General features: G+C 37.2%; 1 pseudogene; it reads right to left on the bottom strand.

Annotated features, from left to right (window-relative positions):
• Positions 1–3,925: 3,925 nt before the first annotated feature.
• On the bottom strand, positions 3,926–6,218 carry LOC140611318 (14-3-3 protein zeta/delta pseudogene; annotated as a pseudogene).
• Between the last annotated feature and the right edge of the window lie 339 nt (positions 6,219–6,557).

Here is a 6,557-nt window from a genome sequence, read left to right as displayed (position 1 = left end):
CTTAATTCTATAAGCTAGCAGCAAACAACTAAACATACACCTGTTATTCTTTTTTTAAGATTTTATTTATTTACTCATGACAGACACAGAGAGAGAGAGCGAGAGAGAGAAAGAGAGAGAGAGGCAGAGACACAGGCAGAGGGAGAAGCAGGCTCCATGCAGGGATCCTGACATGGGACTCGCTCCCGGGTCTCCAGGACCACACCCCGGGCTGAGGGTGGTGCTAAACCGCTGGGCCACCAGAGCTGCCCAACATACACCTGTTATGACCCAACAATTCCTTTCTTAGAAAAATGTAAACATATATCCACAAAAAGACTTGCATGAGAATATTCATAGAAGCTTTATTCATAACATCCAAAACTGGCAACTAGGTATCTACTAACAGGAAAGTGGATAAACAAACTATGGTATAGTTATACAATTGACTTCAATTCAGCAATATAAAGGTATATAATACCAATATATGTAACAACTTTGATGAATATAAAAACATCCTAAGTCAAAGAAACCTTATACAAAAGAATACCTGCAGTATGATTTCATTTATGTGGTGTTTAAGAACAGAGAAAAATAGTAGTATTGAAAAAAATCAGAAAGTAAGGGTGGAGGTGGAGATGGGGACTGAATGGGAAGCAGAATCAGGAAACTTAGGTAACGATGGCAAAGTTCTAGACTTTGTTGAAGTTTGTATTACACAGAGTTAGGCATTTGTCAATACTCATTGATTGGTATTCTTTAAGATTTGTTTCACTCTGCATAAAATTTTATCAATTAAAACATAAATAAGTATTGAACTGTAGTTAATGATATGCATGTTAGGAGAGAAATATATTTATCTGCAATTTGTTTTAAAATGCATTTATTTGGGACCTGTGGCTCAATCGGTTAAACATCTGCCTTCAGTTCATGTCATGATCCCGGGACAAGCCCCTGGTTGGGCTCCCTGCTCAGTGGGGAATCTGCTTCTCCCTCTCCCTTTGCCCCTCCCCCTATTCATGCTCTCTCTGTCTCTCAAATAAATAAAATCTTTGAAAAAAATAAAATGCATTTATTTAAAAAATAAAATAAATTGATGGATGGATATGTGATTATTAAATATTAAATATTATGATCATGCGCTGGGCTGAAGGCAGGTGCCAAACCACTGAGCCACCCAGGGATCCTGCTTCAAAAGTATTTAAAATATTTATATTAATTCTTTCACAAATCCCCTACTCTTGTGGCTAAGAAAACAGAAACTGAGAGTTCAGTTGTAAATTCCCACCGACTAGCCAGTGGCACAGGCTTGACTCAAATTTTCTGTCTCTAAATTCCCTGTTCTACTGACTTTATCAATTGATGGCCACCATAACATGTTCATCAATGATTTCATTGTATAAACATCAAAGGGTACTGATAAATGAAGAAAAATGTTGTAAAAACATGGATATATCCTCAATCTTTTTGTTGGGGGGGAGAGAGAGGGAGTGCAAAGGGGGTGGGAGGAGGGGCAGAGGAAGCCGGAGAGAGAGAATCTTAGGTTCCATGCCCAGCACAGACCCCAAAGCCAGGCTTGATCTCACAACCCTGAAATCACAACCTGAGCTGAAATCAAGAGTCAGACACCTAACTTAACCACCCAGGTGCCCCTATTCTCAGTATCTTTTAATACTTATTTTGATATCAGAAATAAAAAGCCTGACACATTGACATTGAAGAGTCTATGAATCATAAAATTCGATAGTCTACATTTTAAACATCTATATGTACAAGATGAAGTAAAAAATTGAGAGGTTTATATTTTGTTTTACTAATTAGTAAATCCACTGAGGTTTTGCTAACAGTTTATTTTCTAATTGTGTATTTCAATTAAGTCCCAAATCATTAACATCAGGTAAAATGCTCAATGTCTTAGGTGTTTTAGCAGAGTTTTACAAATCAACCATACAATTATTATGCTCATGGTCTGTGAAATGCAATAAGCAAAGCTTTAATGACATTTGTCCTTTACTTTTGCATAGGAATTATATGTTCTATTTGAGACTGTATTTTTTTAAACATTAAAACGTGTTTTTGGAAATAAAATAATTTTTTGCTCTTACACCTTCAGCATCTCCTAGAACTGTGACAAAGTGGACACTCAATAAAATATTTGTTGAACAAGTGAACAAATGGATAGGTGGATGGATGCGTGGTACTAGAAAGAGGTGACATTTGTAAACTGGACAGGCAATGCAAATGCTGTAGGTTTACGGTTGTTTAATGTGCTAAGTTTTTTTTATAAACTATGTATCACCCAATGTAATCCACATATTAGAAGACATTTTGACATTCTGTAACTAAAATTTAATGAGAAGGGAATTTGTTTTAAAAATTGGAGCTTGAGACGCCTGGGTGGCTCAGTGGTTAGGAGTCTGCCTTCTGCTCAGGGTGTGATCCTGGAGTCCAGGGATCAAGTCCCTCATCAGGCTCCCTGCATGGAGCCTGCTTCTCCCTCTGCCTATGTCTCTGCCTCTCTCTCTCTCTTTCTCTCTATCTCATGAATAAATAAATAAAACCTTAAAAAAAACTGAGCTTATTGAATAAATAAATAAGTAAAAAATCAGAGCTTAATGTGCATGGAAACTAATATAACATTATATCAACTCTGCTTAAATAAGAAAAATTAAAAATTAAATTAAAATGAAAAATCTGAGTTTAGAACTCCTGAGTTATCTTGAACAGTTCACAGCTCTGGCACTTTGTCATTCCTAAGGCCCCATCTGCCACTGTTATTTGAGACACATAGTATCTTTTCCAGAATCAGGAGACTTGAGAGGTTTCATACACATTTCTCTCTCTCCCATTACAGTGCCCATCACACAAGAGATATTAAATAAATGCTAGCTGAATAAGCTCACTTAATTTATAACATTTAAAAAACATCTCAGCCTTTGTTTTTCTCAAATCTCGAGTATAGTTTCTTATTTTTACATTTTGAATTCAGTTAAAATTATTTTCAGTATAGTGCCTTGCACATATCACACTCTATTTTTTAAAGATTTACTTATTCTATTTATTTGAGAAAGAGAGAAGGGGGGGCAGAGGGAGAAATAATCTCAAGCAGACTCCCTGCTGAGCTCATGCCCTTGATTTTAAATTTTTCATATGAAATCACCTGAAAAAAATGTATTTTTATTTTTAAAAATTTTTTAAAGATTTTATTTATTTTTTTTCATGGGAGACCCAGAGAAAGAGGCAAAGACATAGGCAGAGGGAGAAGCAGGCTCAATGCAGGAAGCCTGATGTAGGACTCGATCCTAGGACTCCGGGATCACACCCTAAGCCAAAGGTAGACGCTCAACCGCTGAGCCACCCAGGTGTCCCGTATTTTTATTTTTAAAGGATTCATTCAAGGGGTGCCTGGGTGGCTCAGTCAATTAAGCATCTGCCTTCAGCTCAAGTTATGATCCCAGAGTCCTGGGATCAAGCCCCTCATTGGGCTCCCTGCTCAGCAGAGAGTCTGCTTTTCCCTCTGCCCCTCCACACCCCCAGCTCATGCTCTCTCTCTCACTCACTCTCAAATAAAATCTTTAAAAAAATAAAAATAAAAGATTCATTCAATATAACAGTACATAGAGCAAGATATGATTATCTCCTTCAATTCTTCCCCATATACTTCCCAACCTAGTATTTGCTACCATTACCAACAGTTTATGCTTCTCCTTCCTACCTTTTTTGAAGTGCTTGATATCATAGGCAGATGTGCACACACATTTTTATCCACATGGAGTCAGACATATATGTTGCTCTACAGTGGGTCTTCTCTACATGAACATGACACTGTATCAGTACCTATAGCTCTACCTCACCCTTCAATAGCTGCTTGACACTGCATCAGGTGGATGAACCATAATTTATTGAATTATATCTCTGATAATGGGCACTTAGGGTTGTCTCCAACTTTTTTTTCCATTCATAAAACTTTTATTCCACTTACATGAACTTAATACACGTGTTCTTAACAATTATGCTTGGATTGTTCATGAAAATTTCATAAGACATTAAACAAAGCTAGCCATCATCTCAAGTTATTTCCTTGTTCACTATTTTTACAGCACATGCATGTTAGGCAAGTATCAAAAAAAAATCACAAAAGCAAAAAACCAAACCAAAACAACAACAAAAAAAGTTAAATACATGGAATTTTTGTTTTGCTGCTATGCTTGATAAAGTAACGGATAAAGTGAGAAGGGATGGATACTTTATCCATAAAGTAATGGATATCAAGCAATTCCTTTTTACTGCATCTTTACTTGTACATTTGTTCTTAGGTTGCCTAAAACATTTAAATACAAATAAAAGGAGTGTAGCAAAAATAATGACAGCAAACAGCAGGTAACTTTACAAATAATGGAATGTGAACCATTTCTGCCCTTATCCAGAGTAAACTGGGTCACAACTAAAGGAACACTTCTGCAACTGTAGTCAAAGGTGTGCACATTGAGAAAGAGTATTCCACAGATACTCATGGTTCACATGTAATATCTACAGGATACCCATTTCTACTACAGCCTTGTAAGTGTTCCAAACTTTAAAGTACCCACAATAACTACACCTGTATCTGGAACCAATTATCCCTTTTATTCCCCACCAGGAAAAAACAATATGTAGGCAGTTTTCTTTGCTTAGACATGGAAGCAGTTTTAACACTGGCCCTTGTGAAGCCACAATGTACAAAAAGGACTATGCCAAACATTTATAACTAGTATAAAAATTCCACATCCCCATATTGGCCACCTCAAGATGAAAACAGACAACTCCCTAAATGTTAACTGGCTCTACTCGCCTAATATTGAACATAAAAACCATATGGGAAATATAGAAATTCAAATAGAAGTAACATAACCTGTCATAAATCGTAAACAAAAAATGATTTGTGGGACAGCATGAATGACAAATGGTCTACTGTGTAAATTTTAGAATGAGGCAGACAAAAGTTGGAAGGCCGGTTAATTTTCCCCTCCTTCTCCTGCTTCAGCTTCGTCTCTTTGGGTGTCCGATATCCACAATGTCAAGTTGTCTCTCAGTAATTGCATTATTAGTGTGCTTTGTTTGACTTTTCACTTAATGTATCAAGTTCAGCAATGGCTTCATCAAAAGCTGTCTTTGCAAGAGAGCAGGCTTTCTCCGGTGAGTTCAGAATTTCGTAATAGAAAACAGAGAAGTTAAGGGCCAGACCCAATCTCATAGGATGTGTTGGTTGCATTTCCTTTTTGCTGATTTCAAAAGCTTCTTGGTATGCTTGTTGTGACTGATCCACAATCCCTTTCTTGTCATCACCAGCAGCAACTTTGGCCAAGTAACAGTGGTAGTCTCCTCTCATTTTCAAATAGAGGACTTTGCTCTCTGTGAAGCACTGGGGATCAAAGACCTTTTCAAGAGAGACAGTACATCATTGCAGAGATCTCTTAGCTCAGTCTCAATTTTCTCTCTGTATTCTCGAGCCATCTGCTGTTTTTTCTCAGCACCTTCCGTCTTTTGCTCAATACTTGAGACGACCCTCCAAGATGACCTACGAGCTCCTACAATATTTTTATAAGCAACTGAGAGAAGATTCCTCTCCTCATTGGATAATTCAGCTCCTTGCTCAGTTATGGACTTCCTGCAGGCTGCCATGTCATCATATCGCTCAGCCTGCTTGGCCAGTCTGGCCTTCTGCATCAGCTCATTTTTATCCGTGACTGGAAGTTCTGTGTCTGGAGTGGGTGGTGGCGGACGGACAGGGGCTCAGCAGTCTCCGTCTCCAACTTTTTAAACTACAATAAATATTTTGGCAGCGAATACCCCGTACATACATTTTAGCGTATATGCAGGAGTATTTCCGTGAAAAATTTCTTTGAAGAGTATATTATTTTGGGGGGAAGCTGTCATATTTCCTTCTAGGAAATCTTTACCAATGAATACTCCCACTCAGTCTAGTCCTTGTCCTTCTGTTCTCCCCAGATTGACAGTGGAAACAAGAAAGCTCTGAGCTAGCCTAAATTAGACTCAGGCTATCCCCACACACAATATTCAAAGATGAAACAGTTTTGGATTTAGGCCTACACTTTAGTGCCACTTAATCTAATCATTGCAAATTAAATGAGAGTTGTTGGTTAACCTGAAGACCTGATTGTTACTTATAACACTGTTTCTGGAGCATGAATGTTATGGTTCTTATTAACTAAAACAAACAACAAACAACCTTTTGAATCACAACATTTGTTAAACTCCAGCATACATCAAGGGTACGCTAGGTAGCCAGGAGCTGAAATGGTTTCTGTCTTCAAGAAACTGATGGCTAAGAAGATAGTAATTAACTTTGTTAAGTGAGACACTGTGCTTATGGTTCTGTAAAAAAAAAAAAAAAAAAAAAAAAACCTTGTAGAAAAGATTCTACTTTAGTATTTATAGGTAAAATTTCAAGATGTCTGTGTTTTGCTTACAATACTTCAGGAAAATAAGAAAACAGAAAATTAGGGCAAGTGTTGCAAAATGTTAAGTTTTGGATTGGAGTGATGGGTATATGCAAATTTATTATATCTAATGAATAA

Source organism: Canis lupus, chromosome 19 (assembly GCF_048164855.1).
Source record: "Canis lupus baileyi chromosome 19, mCanLup2.hap1, whole genome shotgun sequence".
In the NCBI taxonomy this organism is placed as follows: Eukaryota; Metazoa; Chordata; class Mammalia; order Carnivora; family Canidae; genus Canis; species Canis lupus.
The sequence above is the reverse complement of the archived record's forward strand: the minus strand, read 5'-3'. Positions and strand labels throughout refer to the sequence as shown.